Source organism: Astatotilapia calliptera, chromosome 5 (assembly GCF_900246225.1).
Source record: "Astatotilapia calliptera chromosome 5, fAstCal1.2, whole genome shotgun sequence".
NCBI lineage: Eukaryota > Metazoa > Chordata > Actinopteri > Cichliformes > Cichlidae > Astatotilapia > Astatotilapia calliptera.
The window spans coordinates 1,266,215-1,291,693 of NC_039306.1; the positions used below are offsets into that span (position 1 = coordinate 1,266,215).

The 25,479-nt window shown below is 44.4% G+C and overlaps 1 protein-coding gene across 5 annotated transcripts in view; it reads right to left on the reverse strand.

Moving 5' to 3' along the window:
• pcbp4 (poly(rC) binding protein 4) overlaps nt 1-14,718 on the reverse strand; it is a 186,105-nt gene extending 171,387 nt beyond the window's left edge. For 3 of the 5 annotated variants that reach the window (XM_026166561.1, XM_026166555.1, XM_026166559.1), the window contains exon 1: nt 14,290-14,718. The gene's annotated coding sequence lies outside the window, so the exon portion shown is untranslated. The remainder of the gene's footprint in view (nt 1-14,289) is intronic. The other 2 variants (XM_026166558.1, XM_026166557.1) reach the window with 2 other exon arrangements.
• Nucleotides 14,719-25,479: the final 10,761 nt, after the last annotated feature.

Below are 25,479 nucleotides of genomic sequence, written 5' to 3' on the forward strand. Positions count from 1 at the left end.
AAATTAGAAAAACACTGGAATAAGTTATCAATAGATAATGTACACAACTGTACACAATAGAACAAAATAAAATACTTTATACAATCAAATAAAATCAGAGCACAAATGCTATATACAATTGAGTATAAAACAACGATGCCAGAAAAGAGTATTTTAGTATATTTATATACCACACACACACACGCACGCACGCACACACACACACACACACACACAACAATCAAGAATGCAAAGCTACTAAAGGGAGAAAGTAAAGCTGGCAGTACAAAGACGACACTGTTGTGCTTCCCTGCACTTGTTCCTCTGTTTGCATGTTAGATTTCCTCCAGCACGTCAAACCCTTCTGTCCCTTCTGTGGGGCGATCGTGGCTCAAGAGTTGGGAGTTCGTCTTGTAATCGGAAGGTTGCCGGTTCGAGCCTCGGCTCCGACAGTCTCGGTCGTTGTGTCCTTGGGCAACGACCCGTTGCCTACTGGTGGTGGTCAGAGGGCCAGGTGGCGCCAGTGTCCGGCAGCCTTGCCTCCGCCCCAGGGTGGCTGTGGCTACCCTAAAGTGCTTTCCTTAGGGACTAGTAAAGCGCTATACAAATTCTGGTGAACAAACCTTCAGGTGTGGAAACTCATCACCAGCCGTGATCCTCCACACGGGTGGGTGGCTTTGTAGGAGAAGTCCACAGCTGCCCTTTAAGCAAGTTTGAAGCCACAGAGCACACAGTGTACGACCTGTCTGAACACGCCCGAGAAGATGACCTTGAATATGAGATCATCCAAATGTAATGAGTTTATTGTGCATTTTCTCTTCAGATGCCCACAGCTTTTACTGACACCTCTTATTTCTGTGAGTCACTCTGTGACAGAGCTGTGCTTTCAAAAACCAACAAATCTCCCCTTTACTTCTCCAACGTTCACCTTTATTTACTGCAATGCAGCTCCGGCAAAGATGTCAGAATAGTGACGGTGTCTGGCCCGTGATGATGAGAAACAAGAAAGAAAGCAGCCGTTTTATCCCACGACACCCGCTGCTGTCAGACTCCTGCTGCAGAGCCCAGAACCTCAGTCTGAAGCTGTCTGATCTATTTCTGACTCCTTGTTCTACTTCATAATGTTTGTGTCTGAATTCACGAATATGCTGCGTTACACTTTTTGTGATGCAGGTTGTGCGTGAACATTATCAAATTTCTGTTCTTCAACCAGGGAGACGAACCCTCCTGCAATAAAGCTACATCTGAAACCCTCACACACCTCTGCTGCCACCTCCACCTGTGTGAAAGAAAGCAAAGAACAGAGCAAAGCCAATGCTCACCCTTTAAAAACAGGTTAGGTTAAAGAAGAGAGCACAATTTTGGGGGCTTTTCTGAGGTAGAAGGCCACTAAAGTTTGCAGCACAGACAATACACAGGAGACTTGGTGGGCATCGACATCAAAGCTCATGTCCTGGATTCCAGATAAAAGCCTGGAAATACTTGGATGGTAAAATAAAGTTTAAAGCACCCAAACACGGAGCTTTGCTCGTCCAAGGAAGCTTTGTGTTGGGAAAAAAAGAAACAAATCGATGCGAGTGTGTTTACCCCACAAGATCCTACAGCGTCACGCTTCTGAAAGATGAATTTCTTTAAGTGGAGTCGAGATAAAAACGATAAAGCGTTTCCTCAAGAAACCCCTGCAGTGCAAGCAACGTCATTAAAAGCTCCGACACAGAGCCTCCAAGTTCAGCTCCGCTCTTTGTTTCTGTACGTTTATGACACTCGCAGCAGGTAACGGCCTCAAACGCACATTTCTGCACGTGAAGAAGTCATAAGAAAAATGTGACAATCGAGTCACCTCAGCTTCATGAAAACTAAAAGAATCCATAAAATGAGGAAATGCAAATAAAAAGGTTTGTGTGTGAAAAGTGACGCACGAGAACAACATGTTTCAGTACAACAAGGTTTCATATCGAGCTGTCAATGCACACGACAACATTCTCCTTCTGTTAGAGCGAGACACAAACTTTAGTCCTGAAAGAAATATCTGATTCTTCGGTTCTTGAATGCGTCACTAAATCCACCAGAGAGACTCAAACTTTGTCTTTCTGCTGTTTAATATTACACAGGTGGTCCACGGCAGGTCTTAAGAGACTTTAAAAGAAGATGTCTGAGCACAAAGCTCCGGACATCTTTTCAAAGTGAAAAAGAAAATATTGGAGTGAAAGACATCTGCAGGGTGAGATGTTAATGAAAGGAATCCCTCTATCTTTCAGCCTGATGTCCAACACTGCAGATATGCTTTTGGTGACCCCCCCAGACCGCTCTCACCCACTGGGACACAAACACAGGACTTTAGCAGTGGCTCCTTTGATTCCTGTGAGTCTCACCGTGGTTGTGACGGTCGGGCTCGTTGCGTTTCAGACGGGCGGCTGGATTGGCCGAGTCGACGCGGGCTCTCAGTCGTGTTCTGTGAGCTGCTCCTCAGCAGATTAACCTGGTAGGTGCTGTGTGTCAAAGCAACGTGTCCGAATGTTGAGTATCAACGAGCGTAGAGATCTTATCCTCTTCACCTTTCAGTGGAATGGAAAGAGTACGCCCCGAGGCGGGTCAACATTTTCCATTATTTACCAGATGCTTAAAAAAGAAAAAGCACACTTTTCCAAGCCGAGCAGTCCACGCAGAGTCTTCTTAAACTGCAAACAGTGCACTCATCACTGCTACTCTTACCCATCGGTCCATATACAGTGACTGGGAGAGGGGGGCAGGATGAGAGAGACCAGCATATCGCAGTGAGCTGCAGGGCGGTGCGGCGATGCTGCCTCTTGGGTGTATGCAGAGTCGGAGACCACACCAAAGTCCTCCAAGAAACGTGGATTCAGAAAATCTTTTTTCTTGAGAATCTCAACATGCTTTTTCCCTTTTTCTGGTTCATCTGTTTAATTTCACACAGTTCCTCAGTTATTCTGGATGTAACCTGCTAACCTCACTGTCCCCTCAGAGTCCACCTCACGCTCAATCCTGTTACTGTGACTGAATTCAGATCATGAGGTTGGATTCACTCAGCAGCAGCTCCTCTGACACACACGGTGCCGACATGCGTGTGCTGCGGAGGGAACATCTCGTTACAGCACACGCAGCTCGAGCGTTTGCTGCCCTCGTCGTCTGTCGTCTCAGAGCTCTCTTTCCCCCTCAGGACTTTTGTGGATTTAATCAGAAAAAAATTAAGCGATCAGTGTTTCCCGTGGATTCTCCCGGGCCGTGGATTTCATGGAAAACAGCGAGCGGCCCTGACATTTTACGCACTCGCACATCCAGCGATTCAACTACCTCCCTGTTCGTTCACGTGTTCGCACACAAAGCAGGCCGGGTTAATTTGTTTACGCATCCCAGAAACCACGTGGTCAGCCTCGGGCCACGGCTGCCCTGCACGATCCATATCTGCACCTTTGATGATCACAGAGTCTTCTCTCCGATTGGTTCCACGCACGCAGCGAGGTAACAAACGCACATGAAATCAACTCTCTGCAATTAGAAATACACAAACAGACACGCTGCATCAGCCAGCTTTAGGCCCGAGAGCTCGCCGTCACCTTTCAACTCCATCGCAACAGCATAAATTAGCATGATCCCCAGAAACGTGCATGTCTGTGACTGTGTCCGCACAGTCTAATCACTGCGACTAAAACATACACGCTGTGGCTGCAACCCTTACACACCATCCTCATCACAACAGCCACTGGTGCATTCCTCGATGCTAACAACAACAGGCCACAGGCAGTGGACGCTTTGCCCCCCCCTCGCTCTCTCTCACTCTGTTTGTCTGCCCTATAAATAGCCCATTACTTTGAAATGCAAGTATGCTTCCTAAAATCTCCACCCCTCTCGCTCCGAGCGCGCTCCCTGGGACGCGCACACAGGCGACGCTCACCCATCTACAGCAGAGTCCAGATTAAACTCCTTTTAAAGCTCAGCGAGGTCGGAGCGGCAGCATCACTGGGCCGTTTGATGTGGCTGGTTGATATGCAGCCGGCAGTGTTTGGCTGACTGAGTGACTGAGTGGGAGCACGCCGTGCACCGAGAGCGAGGCCGCTTTAACTCGAGTGCGCTGTACAGACGGGAAGAACAGCCAGACGAAATCTGTCAAACTGCATCTTCTGTCACGTTCGGCTAAAAGCTGCAGCTTAACGCTAAACATCATCAAGTTATTACGAGGCTCCTCATAATTAGTTTTGTTTTAAAACAATAAGCCACATTCTCCGGCTCCAGCTTTGCTCTTCACTCGTTCTCTGCTGAGTTCTGAACTGACGGTCGTACAGACATGACTGAACACTTGGACTCTGACGGCATTGCAGTGCTGCATTACACGCCGAGTCTAAGAAATGAGATGAGCTGACACTAATTCATATGAGGTGACACGATCAGAGGCAAAGCTGCTTTGGCAAGAGTTAAAAATATTCCAGCTCGCTTTGTGTGAATCCTGAAAACCCATCAGCTGAGATTCTCCTGACACCACCAACCAGAGATGAACGACTAGCTCGCCGACTCCGATTGAGGGCAGCTGGGTCAGCGGCGCCGCTATGCAGGGACCAGGAAAACTAAATGTGAGAGATTGTTGGACTTTATGGGAAATTCTTAAAGTATTCCAACTATCAGCTACACTCATCCTCATCCAGCTGGTTGGTTTCCAACAACGCCATGTAAGCTCTCCCTCACATTAGAGGTGAACACAAAAATAGGTTTAGCATCCAGCGTCGATTAATGCTAACACACGCAGGTGGCTCGGTGTTCTTACAGAGTGTACAGGTAGGGCTGGATCAGGTGACCCTGAATCAGTTATGCTGACATCACGCTCCAAAGCCCTATAGGTGTAGGCTGCCGGGGGTTCCCATGATGCACTGGGTGTTTCTTCTTCACTCACTATGTGTTAACAGTAGGGCTGCCACGATTAGTTGACTAGTCACGATTACGTCGACTATCAAAAGCGTCGACGTGTCGTTTGAAGCTTTGTAAGATCCCAAAAGACGCAGGAATAAGTAGCAGGATTTAAGAGTGTAATAACGGACTGAAACAGAAGATGGCAGCACTGCATGTACAAGGATGCCAGCTGTTAAACCCCGTAGAAGAAGAAGCTGTGTCCCAGAATTCATAGCTCAGCACAGCTCAGTTTCCAACAATGGCGGCAGCTAGTTAGTTTTAATATTACTCTTATTATTCTTTCTGGGTCACAAAATAAACTTTTAACACACATTTTAGGCGAGAATGTAGCTGTGTAAACCTCAAATATCTGCTCAGTTTATCAAGACACCGCATATTTTCAAAAGCACTCCGACGTTTTCGGAGACGAGGCTGCTGAGGGATTCCCATGATGCACTGGGTGTTTCTTCTTCACTCACTATGTGTTAATAGACCTCTCTGCATTGAATCATATATGTTATTAATCTCTGTCTCTCTTCCACAGCATGTCTTTATCCTGTCTTCCTTCTCTCACCCCAACCAATCACAGCAGATGGCCCCGCCCCTCGCTGAGCCTGGTTTTGCCAGAGGTTTCTTACTGTTAAAAGGGAGTTTTTCCTTCCCACTGTCACCAAAGTGCTTGATCATAGGGGGTCATATGATTGTTGGGTTTTTCTCTGTATGTGTTATTGCAGGGTTAACCTTACAATCCGGTCGTTAAGTGATGACGTGACGAATCCTACTTGCGGGCCTAAAGTAGTCTGCGTTTAATATGGCTTTTGTGTTGTTAACATGTTTGGTGGTCAGAGGGCCCGGTGGCGCCAGTGTCCGGCAGCCTCGCCTCTGTCAGTGCGCCCCAGGGTGGCTGTGGCTACATTGTAGCTGCCATCACCAGTGTGTGAATGTGTGTGTGTGAATGGGTGGATGACAGGTTGTGTAAAGCGCTTTGGGGTCCTTAGGGACTAGAAAAGCGCTATACAAATACAGGCCATTTACCATTTAATGTTTTGTATTTTCTTCTATTTAATCTCAAAAAGCTCCTAAAACAGTCAGTGATCACTGTTGACCTCCCTCGGCTTTTATTACCACTAATCATTTATTTAAGCTCAGTTTTTAAAACCTTAGGATGTAACTACAGCCCAGCCCATGCAGCAGTATATGAATGACTAACCTCGTATTGTGGATGGATTATCTCAGTTCAATTCCATTTAATTCAATTTTATTTATATAGCGCCAAATCACAACAAAAGTCGCCTCAAGGCGCTTCATAGATACAGAGAAAAACCCAACAATCATATGACCCCCTATGAGCAAGCGCTTTGGCGACAGTGGGAAGGAAAAACTCCCTTTTAACAGGAAGAAACCTCCGGCAGAACCAGGCTCAGGGAGGGGCGGGGCCATCTGCTGTGATTGGTGGGGTGAGAGAAGGAAGACAGGATAAAGACATGCTGTGGAAGAGAGACAGAGATTAATAACAGATATGATTCAATGCAGAGAGGTCTGTTAACACATAGTGAGTGAGAAAGGTGACTGGAAAGGAAAAACTCAATGCATCATGGGAATCCCCCGGCAGCCTACGTCTATTGCAGCATAACTAAGGGAGGATTCAGGGTCACCTGGTCCAGCCCTAACTATATGCTTTAGCAAAAAGGAAAGTTTGAAGCCTAATCTTGAAAGTAGAGATAGTGTCTGTCTCCTGAATCCAAACTGGAAGCTGGTTCCACAGAAGAGGGGCCTGAAAACTGAAGGCTCTGCCTCCCATTCTACTTTTAAATACTCTAGGAACAACAAGTAGGCCTGCAGAGCGAGAGCGAAGTGCTCTAATAGGGTGATATGGTACTACAAGGTCATTAAGATAAGATGGGGCCTGATTATTTAAGACCTTGTATGTGAGGAGCAGGATTTTGAATTCAATTCTGGATTTAACAGGACGCCAATGAAGGGAAGCCAAAACAGGAGAAATATGCTCTCTCTTTCTAGTCCCTGTCAGGACTCTTGCTGCAGCATTTTGGATCAGTTGAAGGCTTTTCAGGGAGTTTTTTGGACATCCTGATAATAATGAATTACAGTCGTCCAGCCTGGAAGTAATAAATGCATGAACTAGTTTTTCAGCGTCACTCTGAGACAGGATATTTCTAATTTTAGAGATGTTGCGCAAATGGAAGAAAGCAGTCTTACATATTTGTTTAATATGTGCGTTGAAGGACATGTCCTGGTCAAAAATGACTCCAAGGTTCCTCACAGTGTTACTGGAGGCCAAGGTAATGCCATCCAGAGTACGAATCTGGTTAGATACCATATTTCTAAGATTTTCAGGGCCGAGTACAATAACCTCAGTTTTATCTGAATTAAGAAGCAGAAAGTTAGTGGCCATCCAGGTCTTTATGTCTTTAAGACATTCCTGCAGTCTAACTAATTGGTGTGTGTTATCTGGCTTCATGGACAGATAGAGCTGGGTGTCATCTGCATAGCAGTGAAAATGTATGCTATGTCTTCTAATGATGCTGCCTAAGGGAAGCATGTATAATGTAAACAGAATTGGTCCTAGCACTGAACCCTGTGGAACTCCATAATTAACCTCAGTGTGTGAAGAGGACTCTCCATTTACATGCACAACTTGGAGTCTATTAGATAGATATGATACAAACCACTGCAGTGCAGTACCTGTAATACCTACAGCATGTTCTAATCGCTCTAATAGGATATTATGGTCGACAGTATCGAACGCTGCACTGAGGTCTAGCAGGACAAGCACAGAGATGAGTCCACTGTCAGAGGCCATAAGAAGATCATTTGTAACCTTCACTAAAGCTGTTTCTGTGCTGTGATGAGCTCTGAAACCTGACTGAAACTCTTCAAATAAACCTCTGCAGATGATCTGTTAGCTGTTTGACAACTACTCTTTCAAGGATTTTTGATATGAAAGGAAGGTTGGAGATTGGCCTATAATTAGCTAAGACTGCTGGGTCTAGAGATGCTTTTTGAGTAAAGGTTTAACTACAGCCAGCTTGAAGGCCTGTGGTACATAGCCGATCATTAGAGATAGGTTGATCATATTTAAGATCGAAGAATTAATTAATGGCAGGACTTCTTTGAGCAGTTTTGTAGGAATGGGGTCTAAAAGACACGTTGATGGTTTGGAGGAAGTAATTATTGAAGTTAACTCAGAAAGATCAATTGGAGAAAAAGAGTCTAACTTAACATCAATGGTACTAAGAGTAGCTGTAGATAATATTACATCTGTGGGATGATTACTGGTAATTTTTTCTCTAATGATAAAAATTTTATTTGTGAAGAAGTTCATGAAGTCATTACTAGTTAACGTTAAAGGGATGGTTGGCTCAGAAGAGCTCTGACTGTTTCTCAGCCTGGCTACAGAGCTGACGAGAAACCTGTGGTTGTTCTTATTTTCTTCAATCAGTGATGAATAGTAAGATGTTCTGGCTTTGCGGAGGGCTTTCTTATAAAGCAGCAAACTTTTTCTCCAGGCTAAATGATGATCCTCTAGATTTGTGACACGCTATTTCCTCTCCAGCTTACGAGTCATCTGCTTTAGGGTACGTGTTTGAGAATTATACCACGGAGTCAGGTACTTCTGATTAGAGACCTTAGTTTTCACAGGAGCTACAGTATCCAGAGTCGTACGTAGTGAGGAGGTGAAATTATTAACAAGATAATCGACCTCTGTTGGGGTAGCGTTCAGATAGCTGCTCTGCTCTGTGTTGGTACAGGGCATTGAAGATGATAACAGTGGGTGGATTATATTCTTAAACTTAGTTACAGCGCTTTCAGAAAGACATCTACTTTGATAAAGTCTACTCTCCACCGCTGTGTAATCAATTATTGTAAATGTAAATGTTATCAGGAAATGATCAGACAGGAGAGGGTTTTCAGGAAACACTGTTAAATGTTCAGTTTCTATGCCATATGTTAAAACAAGATCTAGAGTGTGATTAAAGTGGTGGGTGGGTTCTTTTACATTTTGAGAGAAGCCAATCGAGTCTAATAACAGAGTAAATGCCATGTTGAGGCTGTCATTTTTAGCATCTACATGGATGTTAAAATCACCCACAATAATTATTTTATCTGAGCTCAGAACTAAATCAGATAAAAAGTCTGAGAAATCAGACAGAAACTCTGTGTAAGGCCCAGGTGGACGATAGATGATAACAAGTAAGACTGGTTTCTGAGTTTCACAGCTGGGGTGGACGAGGCTAAGCATCAGGCTTTCAAATGAATTAAAAGTCTGTCTTGGTCTTTCATTAATTAATAGGCTGGTGTGAAAAATTGCTGCCACACCGCCCCCCCGGCCTGTGCTTCGAGGTTTCTGGTAGTTAGAATGACTCGGGGGTGTTGATTCATTTAAACTAACATAATCATCCTGCTGCAACCAGGTTTCTGTAAGGCAGAGTAAATCAATTTGTTGATCAATTATTAAGTCATGTACTAACAGAGACTTGGAGGAGAGAGACCTAATATTTAATAATCCACATTTCACTGTTTGTTGTTGTTCTCCTGGCTGAAGTTTGGTCCTTTTACAGCATCCTGCCATGCGATTACATTTGTTCCTGACCACCGAGAACACTCACGTTAACTTTTATCCAGTGGAAAAAAAGTTAGCTTGTTTATATTATGCTAACATAGCTGTGTCGCTAGCGGTCACGTAGCACATCATTATATACCAGCTAGCCCAACTTCAGTAACCCTACAAACGTCACTGCTGTTTAGCTTTGTCTTCATTTATGTTGGAAGTGATAACAGAGCTGTACGTTTGAATTTGTTTCCAAAACCCCGCAGTCAGGACATGCTATATTGTATTTAGATAGAAGCTAGCGAGCTAACTCCCTGCTAACTTCTAACTCCGTTAAATGTCATAAATTCCGTTTTCATGGATGCCTGGATGTTAAACTCAATTGTTACACCTGGTAGAGCAGAACGCTGATCATTTTATTAAAGATGAAAGACTTTAGACAGTTTTTCAACTCTCAGTAATGCCATAGTGATCGTTTGATATATGGACCTGCAGCGGAGTTTAGGTCCAGACACGGCTAGTGACGTCAGACTGAACGACTGGATATAAAATATATGTTGTTGTGATGTATCAATAAAACTGAATTGTGTTCAGACAGAGTAAAATTCAGTTCTGGCCCACATTTCGGTTGTGTTTACGTCACACAGCTAACGTCCAAAACGTTCATTTTTCTGTGTTTTTAGGTTTTGTAAAATTTAAAGCTTCTAGATAAACATGAAAAGAAAATCATTTAGTATTAATTTATCGATATTTATTTATTTTCTGTGTCCTTTCAATGAATTATTGTCGTTTCGTGATGATGCACATGAATAAATGTGCTGGATGTTCATAAATAGTTAAAATTCTGATAAAGAGTTCAGTATGTTTACAAGAAATCGTTGATTGGTCACAAAGCACAGGGTGACATCACCACAGGCTACAGAGGGAGGAGCTGCAAAGATCTGACCCGGTCACGTCCACAGCCGAGAGGCTCACGGGACCAAGTTTCAGGGCCAAAGATAATAAATAAATCATGGAGAATCATCGTTGTGTGGCTGATGGTGGATCCTCATCTCTGGTTTTTTCATGATGCATCAGGGTTTTGAACATTTCACAGTTGCAAAGCTTCCAACGCAACACGCCAACAACCAGCAGGTCTGCTTCGTTTCTCCAGAGCTCAAAGTCCTCCCATTCTCTGGGCTCATGTTGGGATTATTTTGGTTAAATTAAAAAAAAACAAACCAACAACTTTAAAAATAATAATAATAATAATAATAACAACATATTCACGAGTTCAGGCACAGAGAGCACGTAAGCTCGACACAGAGTCACCACGCAGCCGTCACGGTCACCATCAGTAAGCAGACATCCCCACACCGTTAGTTCCACAAAAACAAAATGTGCGTCCCGGGATCTGCAGGAGAACCCCCCCACAACCACCCGAGCTCGGCTTCACGGTTGATCCACGGTCACGCCAGCAGCAGCCAATGGAAAACTGCATTTCCCGTTCAAGGTGGTGATGTCATCACCTGGAGCCTGACTGAGATCATTTAAAATCTCGATGCAAACGTCTCACATTTTACTGCCTCATTTAGAGTTTAGTTGCGTTTGTATGCATTTTAAAAGGGTCCGTTCGTTCTTTGTAGATGAATAAATACTGTGGTGCGTTAGTGATGCTCATATTTAAATATTCAAATAAAGATGTTTATAAAAAGCCTCTTTGGTGTTACTTTAGAGAGTCGATGATGAAAACAATTTTAAACATTTAAATGGAATAATTTACTCTGAGTGGTTTTCTTACATGTTTAATTTGAATCCAAAGATTTTTTGGGTTTTTTCCAAAGAAAAGAAAAAAGATCTCAGACTTTTGTTGAAATGAATGCGCGCTGCGACACCCACAGTGCTGTGCATAAAAATGAACATCTAATCAAAGGATTTTTGGACTAATAGAGGCGTTTGTAGTATCCGTAAGACACGTGTCTTGTTGATTTGTTGTGCACGTATCATTTAAAACACAAACTCAATCACATGACGCGAGATTTCAAAGCCAGATTTCTGAAAGCGCCGCCAGCTGTTGTCCTTCGTTACGTCCGACGCGCTGCACTAGTTTGTCGGCGCATCAGAGCCGATCTGACAACTTTTTAAGCCGTCTCTGGACCATCTGTGAGTGTGCGATACCACGATCAGCCACGCCAGACTGAAAAGGCATCGCTCGACATCCTCGACTAATCCAGCAGAAAGCAGCAGTGAAGATAAAGCAGGCAGAAGACTGATGTTCTCACCGGAAACTGGCCTCGTATTCTGTAAATGTGAGGCCCGCAGACTGACACGAGTTCACTGCGCTGCTGTCACATCGCACAATAAAGCGGCTTTTAAAGAGCTCAATAAAAGCTATTTGTAAAGACAAAAATAGACAGTTCCTTCTGCTGACAGCAAAGAAATGGCTGCAAACCGCTGCGAAGCAGGCCTGGAGAAAAGCCCACAACAGCAGGCTGTCAGCGCTCAGCATCGGTCACAATATTCAACGTTTTATCCTGAAAAATCCTTAATAATATTTAGATTCATGTAATATTTTTACCCATGTTTGTTACGTGTCTGTTATTGTAACAGCCTGATGGGTCAGAGGTGATGCAGGATCAGTCTGCTAGTTTGCATCAATTTCCAGAAAAGAAACCTGAAGTCAGATTTACATTTTGTAATTTTTTTTCTTGGAGTCCAAAAGTTCCCAAAAGTATTTTTATTATCCTACATCAGAAAATTAAGCCACAGGGTTTTGGGGAATGCCGGAGCTGCAGATGGGCCTCTGAACGCCCGCGAACAAACTCAAAACTAAACGAAACAAAAGAGAATCCAAATATGAGGAACACAGATGAGACGTGTGCGGGATGAAAACGCCAGAGTCTCAGAAAGAAAAGTATATCTTTACATGCTTGTAGAATATAGATTTTGCCTGTAATATCTCATTGCCTGCGTCTTACTGCGTATGTTGACACAGTAACTTTGTTTCGATTTTGAACAATACAACATAAATACATCAGGCAGTCACTCGAATTCCAGTGAAACAGCACGCAGCCTGCTTCTTATCGTTTCTACCTACAACTCACGGCCGTAGCTGAGAGAATCGGACTGAGCAGTAAATCAGCAGCTGAGAGGTGAGCCAAACATGTCAGCGCTGTGGATAAAACATTAGGAGATCTCTCATAAAAAAGTTAAACCATCTACATTTTTCAGAAGTAGGATCTAAAGCCAAGCAAGCTGGTGTTCCTATGGAGGGCTTCCCAACCAATGAAACGTACCGCAGCACCTCAACAGTCTCATCCGAGGCCCAGTGAACAAAAACCAGCCCGTATGAAGGTGAAGGTCACCGTGCTTTGAAAAAGCCTGATCGTTGCTAGGCTAGCAGGTGCTTTCATCCTGTCTTTTAATCAAGTCTTTGAGAGCTAATCAGCACTGGGATGGTTAATGGGCCCAGTTTATCCTGCAGGGGTTTGTGAAGGTCGTGGACTGGGTTCAGTCACAAGAGCAGGGACAACAGTGTTTGTCTGCAAACACTGAGCGTCGCATTAATAAACTGCTTGGTCAGTTTTTGCCGAGCTTTGTTGTGTTTCCTTTTAATATTTCTGTGTAACTCAAACTGTTTGAATCTGCTTGGACTGTCGGTTTGTTGATTCTGAACATTTGAAGCAGTTTCCCAAAACATTTTTTTTTTTTTTTAAAAAGGGAGAAAATGTTGCAGCTTCTCAAACGGTAACTTTTATTTATTTATTTTTAACCATCTGGACTGTTTGGGGGAATCTGTTCCACAGTTTTAGAAATATAATGAATATTATTGCTTTATACCTTGACTGTGACCTGCTTCTAAAGTGCTGAGGGGAAAAACATGATCACTTCTCCCTCCTGTGAAGGCGGGAGAGCAGACACTGCAAAAGGTGAATAATCACAGATCGAGCCCACAGATGCTGCCTCCTGTAGAGATGGATATTTGCATATTTCCCACTGAAATACATCCCGGATCACTCTGACTCTTTCTGCGTGAGCTTACTTTCAGCTGAGGATTATAGCTCTCCAGTGAGGACACAACGAGATCAGACCATAGCAATTACTGAGCCACAGGCCCCCATAATGACACTAACACCCACACACTTCTGCACACACACACAGAAGCAGAAGGTAGGATGTGGTTTGAGCGTCTTGTCTCCAAACAAGGCTGCTGATGTAACAACCGAACATCTGTGAGCCTTGGAGCAGAAGCAGCCATATGCCACCCAAAATTCTGGAGGAGATGGTGGGAGTGTAGGTGGGGGTGTAAGTGCTGGTGTAAGTGTCTTCTATTAGAGGGGTCGATATGAGAGTGGGGTCAGTGGAGCCTCCGGGGGCCCACCTCAGATTACTCCTGTGAAGAGCAGCCAATCATTTCTACTCAAATCACAGGCAAAAAATCCTGTATGAGCGCGACCCCGTCACCTCTGCAGGCGTGCACGGCGGCACGCGGACTGTCCAGTGAGTGAAGTAAACACCGGGGGGGGGGGGCGGATCCAGCGCTGATCGTTCCCAACAAACGGCTCGGATCCAAAGAGCCACCCAGCGCGCGCAAGCAGTGTCTCTCTCTCTCTCTCTCTCTCTCTCTCTCTCTCTCACACACACACACACACACACACACACACCGCTCAGTTCTGTGCAAGTTAAAGTCAAACAGCCCGTGCACAACACCAAAGCTCCCACCGGTAACCCACTTCACGCGTTGCGCGTCCACACGAGAGCCCGGCGCTGTCTCGCGTGCGCGTGGCTCAGCAGCACGAAAACATTTTAAAGAAACGCTCAAAGCGAAACAAGATGAGGAAGGAAGGAAAGATTTCTCTTACCGTGCAAACGAGGAGGAAGCGAAGGAGAAATTATAAATCCTTAGTTTGTGCCCGCATTGTCGGACGGAGAAGGAGACGACGAGGAGGAGCGGGCTGCTGCTGCTGCTGTGAGGAATAATCCGAATGTCAGTGACAATAAACCGGAGAGCAGAGGAAGAGGAGGAGGGGGCGCTACCACGTCCAATTAGAAACAGTGGGATTGATTGTTGCAGGAAATCAGGCAGTTAGTGTTCAGAGCAGTTCCACCCAGTCAGGATGGAAGTGAGTCGCTGAAGACTAAACACTGCCCCCTTTACATTTGATTCATAGAAATAAAGAGATGAGAAGCTAACCGTGAAGATGATCCCAGTGACCAAAGCCGGCCAGAGTTTTCATTCAGGCTCGCGTATGACGCACAGACTTCCTCCACTGTGCTGCTGAAGTCCACTCTGTGATGTGTGGAGCTGAGATTAGTGGGGCTGATTTCCATATTCAAAGCTGCTACACTCAGCATCTGCCTCCAGCTGCTGCCATCTAGCGTCGGTATAAGGTCATTAAACCGGGAGGAGTTACTGCTCTGGGCCCTAGCAGTGAATTCACAGGACATTTAATGCCAGCTACATTTACTGTAAAGAAAATATACACAAACTCTACAATAAATTTACAATAATTACTTGCAACAGACTGTCGACCTGTCCCGGATGTAGCCTGCACCTCGACCTATGGTAGCGGGGATAGGCTCCACCCCCCCGCAGCCCTCATAAGGATAAGCGGAAGAGAACGGATGGATGGATGCTGTAAAATCCAGTTATAGCAACGTTTTGTAAATGGCGTTAATAGTTTTGTTAATTTCAGTAAAGTTACTGCAAACACTTTTTCCAACAAATGACTGACATCCACGATGATCCATCCACGGTGCCTCTGTGTTCTCCCTGCGCCTGCATGGGTTGCGTGGCACACTGGCTTCATAGATGTGACGTCTCGGATACACAAGTAACAAGTAAACCTAATTTTAAAGTTTTTTTTCCTTTGTTTTTTAATTAATGCAGTTTTTTTATGTCTCATTCATTACTGATTGTTATGGCTCCTGAACCTTTTATTTAGACGAGGGCTTCAAAATAACTGCCTGGAGATGTTTCAGTTATGCAGACAAATTGCAAGACGACTTTTTGACTTCTTTAAAGACCTGCAAACAGCACGTTTACAACAACTAGTAGAAGAAGCATTGTGCTAGATACTGTTATTATTCAAAGGAGCGTGAAAGTGTGCATTACAAACCACATCTAAAAGGTGTGTCACACGTGATGGTCACGTGTGAAGCCTGTGGGTTTGGAGTTATGTGCACATTAAGGTCAGTGCACCAGGATCAAGAAAGGACCAAAATATAAATCTGATGACTTTTAAAATGTTTTTTTTGTCAAATCAACATCCGAGTGAATCCCAGACAGACAGTGCTCCGTGTGAAATGTGAGTCAGTCAAAGTGGAATATTAAGTAAAATAATATTTTTATTTAAAAACAAAAAAGATTAAAATGCTGCTCAAACTAAATGTGCAGGTGAAAGCAGCCTCTCGCTGTCACATCGGCCCACAGGACTGGTTTTCTTTCTTAGCTGCTGTAATGACAGCGCTAGTTTCCTCCACTTATCTCTATTTGTGAAACGGGTGCAGAGATGAACCGTGCACATAACCAGAAGCTCTGCATGCAGTCGCACTAACTTCAGGGTCTGAAAGCAAATGAGAAACTTTATTAAAACCACCAGAATATCAAACCAATTCCAAGTGGAAGTCCCGCCCAGCCAGCGAATTCAGACCCAGACCCTTCATGCTGTGAGACAACAGGGCTGACCACTGGAACACAATGTCGCTAGTTTAATTTCCATCCATCCATCCATCCATTCGCTTCCGCTTATCCTTTTCAGGGTCGCGGGGGGCGCTGGAGCCTATCCCAGCTGTCATAGGGCGAGACTAGTTTAATTTGTTAAATCATTTTATGAAGCATCTTTATGAAATAATGGGCCCATTAGAGTCAGAGATGGGGATAAACTGGAGGATGTTCACTGGCATCACAAATGATTGTCTGATGATTCCTGTGTTCATGATGTCAGAAAGCTGAAGTGGCAGCTCGTGGTAAAGCGTTGTTTACATACTTCTGTGTACCTGACAGGTTATTACTGTATGTCTGAATTACAGAGCAGCTCTAAGAGGAAGAATAAAGAGCTCGAGCTCCACAGAGCCTCTGATGGAGGTCACAGATACAGGAACCCACCCACCAACACACTTAGTCCTGTGACAACAAACCATAAAATCTTCAAACAGGGCCGAGAGATGAGCGGCCACCTCCTGAACCCATAACTGATGTTGGAAATTGTCTCATATAAATGTCTTCTTCAAGGGCTTTCAGCAGAACGACTGCATGTCATCAAAGTCTGCACAATCCAACGATACGTTCGAGTCCGCAGCTGAACGGGAATCAGTCCTTCGTCTCTGAGTTTTATTACCCTGTCATCATCTGTCCTTGAAGCCCCCTCCTCCATCTGACCTTATTTCATATTTTCTGAGATCGTCTATCATTCAGCTCCTGTCGGTCACAATTGAGCCTCACAGTAACCACAGTAACCAAACGCTCGGTGTCAGTGTTTGGAATGAGCGGTGATTCATTTATTTAACTCTCCATAACACAACAAGTCTTTTATATTTTGATTAAAAAGAAGTCTTTTATATTTGGATCGTGATGGATAACACGATCAGGTAACGTTTCATCAGCAGCTTTTGTTTTCTGAGCTGATGGATCTCTCCAACTCTTTTCCAGCTATATCTTTCTAAGTTTGGGCTCTACTAGAGCAGCTTTGTATTATTCATATTGGGCAATAATCCTTTAATATCTTATCCAAGCCATGCTGTAGCCCTCAGCTCATCTTCTGTCTGAAAATAGCTATTTTGGCTCCTCCCCTTTTGAGGCTTCTGTGCCTGAGGTGACCGTGGTAAGGCCATCGCCTCTCTATGACATTATATAAAGCCAAGAACAGGCTGAAACCTGAGCGGAGGATGAGACAGGAAATGAGGAATAAGTCCTGTTTATCACACAAATACAGGAACACTTAACACACAGAGTTAGTGCGCACTGATCGTCCCTGCCTCCACCCAGTCAGCACACAGGCTCTGACCGAGTGTGTGCGGCTAGTGTTGAAGCGGCCCTCGAGTGTGTGTGTGTGTGTGTGTTACACCTCACAGCTCACATATGAAGAGCAAAACACTGAAACAAAGGTGGGTGTACTCCACCTCTCCACCCGTGGCCTCAGGTGGGCTCCAGCCACGTTTTCTTGCTGAACTAAATCACAATGATGCTAACCACAATAAAAAAATCATTTTGTTGCTTTTTCAAAGATCATTTAGATTTATTTTACAGGCAGCTGTTCTGATGCAGAGCCAAGTGTATTTACACAAGCTCGACTCCCAAAAACTGCCAAACACAGGTGGTTTAAAAAAAGCTGTTTGGAAAGGAAAGACTGCCCTCTACAGGGAGAAGCTGGCACTGCGGCGTGAAAACCTCTCTGGGCTGAACTGTGGATCATCTTCACTGCTTTGACTCCATGCAGGAGTCTCCCACACCTGCTTGCATGGATGCACACACTCTGAGCTCCCTGCAGCTTCAACTACAAATGTTTTTATTCTGACTAAAAGGACATATTTCCAGTCACCAGCTTCTAAAGAAGCCCCACACTTTTACACATCCCATATTTTCTTCTAAATCTTACATTTGATATCAGATTTCATGTAAGAAATCAGGCCAATGAAGAATGACCTCATGTCCAGAAGTGTTGGACTGAACCCGAGGTCTTTCCTCCGATGCAGTTTCTTGGTGGATTCCCGTCCACTCCCACCCGGGGGAAACCATGCCGTTTGACGTGCAGGGTTATAATGGTACCACGGTCCATCGCCACACTGTTTCCATCTCCACGGTGACAATCAGGCCGCTTAAACATTGTAGTCGAGACTACACTCGTTAACTCATACACTTTGTGTTCCTCAGTTTGTCACTGGGACACCTGAGTGGAGTCTTTCTATTTGAAAGAACATCAACCAGCCAGAGCAGCTATGGTCTCTGCTTGCTTCTCCTCGCTCTGCTTGCCGCTCTCCACCTGCCTGCATCCTGGACCTCGCCTGCCAGCTCAGCAGCCCTTCCTCTCCTTGTTTCTCTGCAAGTAAAAGTAAGAATGTGACCTTTAAAACCTGTGATCATTATCCTCTCCTGTTTGAAAACGGGCCTAACTTCTTCTCCAGGCCAAGGCTCCCTCTCCCCAGTATCACATTTACACAAAACTTGCCACACTATCCATAAAACCTGCACACACTCACAACAAGCTTCTGGATGCGTCTGCAGGACCCTGATCACAGCTTTTATTTAACTTGGGAATGAAGTGTAGAGACACTTAATATTATCCATACAGTGTTATGAACATGACAAACGTCCTGTGTCTTAAAAAGATGAGACAGCAGCTTCTGTGTGACAGCTGATGGGAATATCTGCCTAATTCAGTCAGGGACGTCTCCTCTGGCAGGCTGCTGATCGTGGATTCACCAGGATAAAAAGGTCCTCAAAAGGCCGACAGATAAATGAGCTCAGACCTCCTGTTTTTAATATTAGAGTCTTTATTTTTCTTTTTTAATAATTATTTGTAAGTTGACAATGATTTTCTTTGAAATCAATGCAGACTACATGAGAGGCTGTCAGCAGAATACTCTCGTTTGTTTTGAACTGTTCTATCGAGGGTGATTTTGGTGATTTCTTTCATGTGAATACAAAGATTCGCACAATAAACTGATGTTGAAAATGTGCAAATACATTGAGTCTGAGGCTCAAACGTTTTGGACGGATTCAGTAGGTTAAAGGTCAGTGAAGCTTCTCAGTCATCCAGGTCATCGTAGTCCAAGGAGCTTGGAAAGAAAAGTGTCTGGACTTCTGTAAGTTTCATCCGAGAAGCTTCTTCAGTTCTAGGGTCAAATCATGAAGAGTCCCAGATTTAAGCCCTGTGGGAGTGTCCCACCAAGAGGGACAAAGGACCTCCGATGATCCTCTAATCGCCTGAGCCAAGGTGTGAAACTGGGTGTGGGTCACAATCAGCCAGAGTTTCAGGTGAGCTCATTGTGAAACCTGGCCCCACCTTATCATGTGATTTCCTGAGATCAGACGTCCCAGGATGTGAGTGGGCGTTAAGGCGTCTGGGAAGGATCTCAAAGCTGGATTATAGATGGCAGAGAGTTGGTGTCGTAAGCCCCGCCTCTGTTCAAAGATGGTCGCTCACGGTGGACACAGATGCTTCTTTCACTCCTCTTTCAAACCATCTGTCCTCTCTGTCCAAAATGTGAACATTGGCATCCTCGAAAGAGTGACCTTTGACCTTTAGATGCAGATGGACAGCTGAGTCTTGTCTTTGGGATGAACCAGTTTGTGTCTGAGCGTGTTGCTGGGTCTGAAGTACACCGGGATGTTGTGCTTGGAGAAAACTCACCTCAGTTTCTCTGATACACCGGCTACATAGGGGATGACAGTGTTGTTGTGTTTGTCTTTCTGATCCTCCCTCGCTGGTGTCTGATCTTCTTTTCTGTGCCTCTTTGCTGACTTGATGAAAGCCCCCAAGTTACTCCCACAGAGCTTAAATCTGGGACTCATTGGACCGTAGAACTGAAGAAGCTTCTTGGATGAAACTTAAAGAAGTCCAGACGCTTTTCTTTCCAAGCTGCTTAGACTAGGTTAAAGGTCCAATTTAATAAAAATAAAGAAAAACAAACAAACAAACAAACAAACAAAAGAAGAACGCGTGACTTTGTGTTTCTGGTAGAGTTAAACCGGCTGAGATGTCCATAAACCGCCAGTAGAGGGCGCTCTTTCACCACAAAAAACGAACAGCTGTCTGTTTTCAGCAGGCACAGAGAGGAGGGGAGGCTGGGGTGAGGCGGGGGTGAGGCTGCCCCCCCCCCCCCCCCACCCTAAATAATCCAGTCGACACCTAAAACAGACGTGATCCGCGTGTGACGTGAGCGCCTGTGTCCGGCTTCACAGAAGAAGCTCAGGTTTGATCATGTTTGATGTTTCTGTATCAGAAGACTTTCCTGTCATGCAGCATGTGAGGTCTCAGAATCAAAAGACTGACAACACCACGGAACAGAAGTTTGATACCATCATGGGGAGGCTCGCAGCTCTTCAACGGGAGATCGAGAGACCAGCCTCGGAGTGCTAGAATTCGAGCTGCTCACAAAGGAGAAATCAACAATATTCAACATTTGGACACCACGGCTCCAGCTGCAGGCCCAAGGCTGGAGCCCACCAAAACAACTCCCTGATAACGACTGTGTGATGACTATTCTTCCCACCCCATGAAGGACACCTGGATTGGCTGGAGGACTGTTTACTTAGCCTGATAGGCCGAAGGACCCTGTCTCAGCTAAACTATGGACACGCACACACACACACACACTTACACTGATAAGCACTCACTCATCCCCCCTCCCTTTCCAACGCCTTCGATGCTTGTGCCCTACCGGGGATGATAGCAGTCAACTGGACCAGCACAGATGCTGCAGGACCGGATGCGCTGTCTACGCCGGCTCTCTCTCACCTTTACCCGCCCTGTTGGTTGTCTCGTGTTTCTATGGTGTATTGATAATCATGTGCTTTTGTGCTGAGGTGTTTTTTCTGTTATCAAACTGTTCTCCCACTAGGAGCTCAGTCTGAGTGGAGTTTTTTTTCTCCTCCTCTTACCTCATGTAGTGTATTTTCGTTGTTTTTTCCTATCAGCCTACCTTTCTGACATGTCTGCCCAATGTGATGTTTGTGTAAAGTTGGTCAGAAGGTTCCTTTGTGAGTGCGCATGCGCCATTAGCGTGCTGCCTGCTGTAACCCCTAATTTCCCTCGGGATGAATAAAGTATTCTGATTCTGATTCTGATTCTAAATATAGTGTTACATTTTTACTGTATCGGACTTACAACAAGTATTAATTCACAACAGAGAAATTAAAATGCAGACTCAAACGGCCTGATCAGAGGAGCACAGCTTACAGATGCACCTTTGTCAGGTTTTCTTCCTGTTTTAAAGCTCAGGGAGAATAAAGCCAGCTTCATGCTGTCGTATCAAAATCTGATTAAAAGAAGGAAAAAATCAAACTCACTCTTTTCATACTTTGATGCCTTTTCTTTTTTGTCCTTTCTTATCTCTGCTCTGTTTCTCTGATGACCTCACGTTTCCACCTCAGGGCGACTGTTTTATTGTTTTGAGTTTCTTGTTTGTTTGTTTTTTAAAGTTGAGAGGAAATGAAATGAAAACAACGTCTCTTGTAAAGAAATATAACATCCAGTCATTTGCAGTAAAGACTAAACAGGATCCCTGCAGCAGGCATGAGGAAAAGCAGAAACCTGGTGCAGTAATGCTGCTGTGCGGTCAGTAGTTTGTGTTCCTGATCGTGTTTGCAGACGTCTTGTTTTAACATTTCTAAACTGTCCCCATCGTCAGGGGCCACTGAGGGTCGCTCCACAAGCCCCAGGGTGACTTTCTTAAAGTAGTTCATGGTGGATTTTTAGTCTGCTTCAGATCTTTGGCCTGTTGCTGAGAGGACTTTCTTTTTTTAATGGTGTGGCACTGGAAGGAACCAAGAACCAGTCTGTTTCCTTCCAACACCAGTTTCCTGAATGACCGCGGGACATTTGCTCATTGATGATGATCCCGAGGGGCTGAGCTGCGTGGTGACTGTAACCAAAGAGATCAGTTTAAAACAGAGCTGCTCTCCAAAAGCATTGTGACAAATCCAGATGTTGTCGCACTTTGTTACCTTCTCAGCATCGATTTCTGATGTGAGGGGCAGTATGCCGCCCAACGGGGGAGAATAAAAACCGAAGCCTGATGAGTCGGTGGTTTTACAAACCACAGAAGTTTTTATTTTGAGGCGCTGTGTTGGTTACGTTCAGGAAAACATCACAGTTTGGAAAGAAAAGATAACATTTTAAGAATTTTGAGTCCTGCTAAGAAGACTTTTCCCAGCACTGCACAGAATCCTGAGAAAACTCACGTACAACCTTATTACCTTCTTTGGAAACAGCCAGATTCAGCTGTCCAAGGTGTGGTGGAAGACTGAGGACACAAATAAAGTCAAGTTGAGTGGCAGCCCAAAAACAGGCAACAAGGTTTATAAGGCAAAAACAACAAGGACAGCCAGAAGGACAACACGTCAAAGGATGATGGGGAGACGATGACAATAAATGCACGTGGTCACGAGGGAAGAGGAAACAGGAGGGGAACACAGCTGAAACTAATCACTGAAAGTCGAACGAAGGGAAGTAAACTAGATACCAAACATGCTAGACACAGGTTACCAAGAATAAAACAGGAAAGAACCAAACAAAGGGAATGTGGCGGGATGTGGTTGGAGCCCAGCTGCAGAGACAGGGTGGTGCAGTGGCTTAAGGGGGCAGTGCCAGGGCGAGGTCGGCCCACACAGCTGAAGGTCATCATTGGATCAGGCCTCCTCTTTTTTAGCAGCACACTGGGCCCAGAGAGGTGTGTGTGTGTACATGTTTAGACATCTTTGTGAGGACACAAAATTGGCATGCTACTACTTGATCATTATGGGGACAAAATCCTGGTCCCTACAAGTCTGAGGCATTTCTGAGGCTCAGGGTTAAAGATGGAGTATGGGTAGGTTTAGGCATTCATTTTTGATGGTTGGGTAAGGGGCTAGGACAAGCTTTATGCCAGTTAGATGTCCTCACTAAGATACTAAAACGTGTGTTTGTGTGAAAAACTGAATTTCTAGGTTAGATGTGAAAATTTATGATAAAAAAATCACAAATTTGTGAACTCCATGGTAAAAAACCAAACATTTTATTTTAAATTCTGACTTTAGAAGATTCAAACTTTCAGGATCAATAACTCATAAAAAGTTGTTTTCAGAACAGCAGCAACACCTCATCACAACCACGTTGTCTGTTTTCAGACCGATTTTGGATAAAATGTTTCATCTGCTGAGCTTTTCACTACAGATGTAATTTTGCACGTCACAGTGACACAGTGACATAAACAGTGCTTCAGCATTCTCGCTCAGCATGGACCGTTTCACTGTGTGGAATTTAACTCTTTGTTGCTGACTTGTTTGTTTAATTTAAGACAAAAAAAAAATAAATGAATGAGAGGTAAAACTTGAGGGGGTAGGGACAAATAAGTAAATACTTCAGCCTACTCCTTTTCAAACAAATAATGGAATGATATTTTGTAATGATTGTGAAGGCACATGTTTGAAATGTTTGAAATAAAAATGAACTGAACTGAACTGAACTCTAAAAGTCAGTTTTCTGTTGGAGAATGGAAATCCAAGAACAGCATCCTGTTAGCGTTTTGTTCAATCTCCCAAAACCGAGATGAATCTATAAAAGTCACAAAAGTCGGTGTTAAGACTCAAAAAATCAAGCTATTGATTTGTCTGCAGATAAAACAAAGGAAATGTAGGGGCCTCGCAGGAACACATCACCTTCAGACAAAAACAAATAAGAAAAATGTCAAGATGTCAACAGGATGTGGGGGATGAATACAAACTAAAGCGACAGCAGAACACGACAAAGTGAAAAGCAATAGAAGAAAAACACGTCTCTGAGAAAACCCGAGAAGCCTCTTTAATGAAGCTGACGATTCGATGTCAATAATGATGAGGTCCAAACACTTCAAAGTGCAGCTCCCCTTTGTCTGAGTGCAGCAGGCTCTGGATGTGTTTCCTAACTTCATCACTCAGCTCCCAAAGCGGTCACACTGCAGGGATTTAAGCTATTTACCCACAAATTACAAGAGCCAGGTGAGTCAAATCCCTCCGTGAACACCTCCCTGTCAGTCAGCCGAGCACAGCTGAAAGCAGAGAGTGATGTAAAGCAGCGGGAATTAAGTCTGCTCCAATGTATTCATCGGTTTTTATTCTTCCCTTCGTCTGTTTCAAGAGTCCACTTTTGCATTACTTCAGCCGGTGAGGCGACTGTCGATCACGCTTGAAAGAAAAGCACTCGCCAGCTCGAGGGGGAAATGAGGCTTAGTGGGAGCGGTGGCCCTCGCTAGAATGAATGACACTCTTTAAGTATGCACATCCACTATGAGGTGCTTGGCTGAGAGCAACAAATGAATAAAAATAGAGATCCCACGCTCTGTGAGACTTACAGATGTAGGACAGTAAAATCCCAGTCTTTACACGCCGTGCTCGGCTTCGCTTTCTGCTGCATCAGCGACGACAGGAAGCAATTAAGAGGCGCTGCTCTCAGCACGCACTTATCGAAATAAGCCAGTAAATAATTTATGGTATTTGTTGGTGTTTTGTGTGTTTGCTTTGACCTGCATGGCGTTAGTGTCTATGAGTCTATGAGTGAATGTGAAAAATGTCTCGTTTGAATCTTTATTTAAGCAGGTGAGTTAGTCACCATTATCTAGGATAGTTTATTAGACGTCTACCAATAAATCAGTCAGTGCCCAGAATAAGGCAGTTTTCAGCTGACTCGTGGACGGCCGGTCTGTCTTTGAGCAGCAGTGCTGCAGCTTGATCACAGACTGTAAATCAAAGATGGCCACAGTGACATCATTAACTGGTTTCTGGACTCAGGATTTTGAAGCCTTGACATTTCTGCCTTGTTGGTGCTTTTTAGAACCAGGAGTGACCAGTTTGGACGAGAGGGCCGACTGCTAAGACATCAGCTAATGCTATTATTAGCACACTGCTTAGATAGATATGAGATATGAGATATGTACATATGCCCTTAGATATGTACATATGCCCTATCTAAGGGCATATGTACATATGTACATATCTGTACATATGTACATATGCCCTTAGATAGGGCATATGTACATATGAAATCCTGGAACTTTACTCAGTAAAACTGGAGCACAGACTCATTGGGCCGTCTGCTTGTACAGTTACCTCACAGCAGCCATATTATTGGTCAGTTAATGTCATTGACAAAGGCTCAAACTGTCACGGTCCGGGGCAGCGGCCGTGTGGAGAGCGGAAGGAGGACTCAAAACGCAGCACTTATTCAGGTGTGAGGGTGATTTATTGATAATATCCAATATAAAGTGGGGATGGTAAAACAGAACTAAGGATGAACTAACTGGGAGAAACTACACAAAGAAATAGCAAACCTGAGCATGAAGGGAGAACAGCAGGGAGAGCACGCAGGGGATTACAC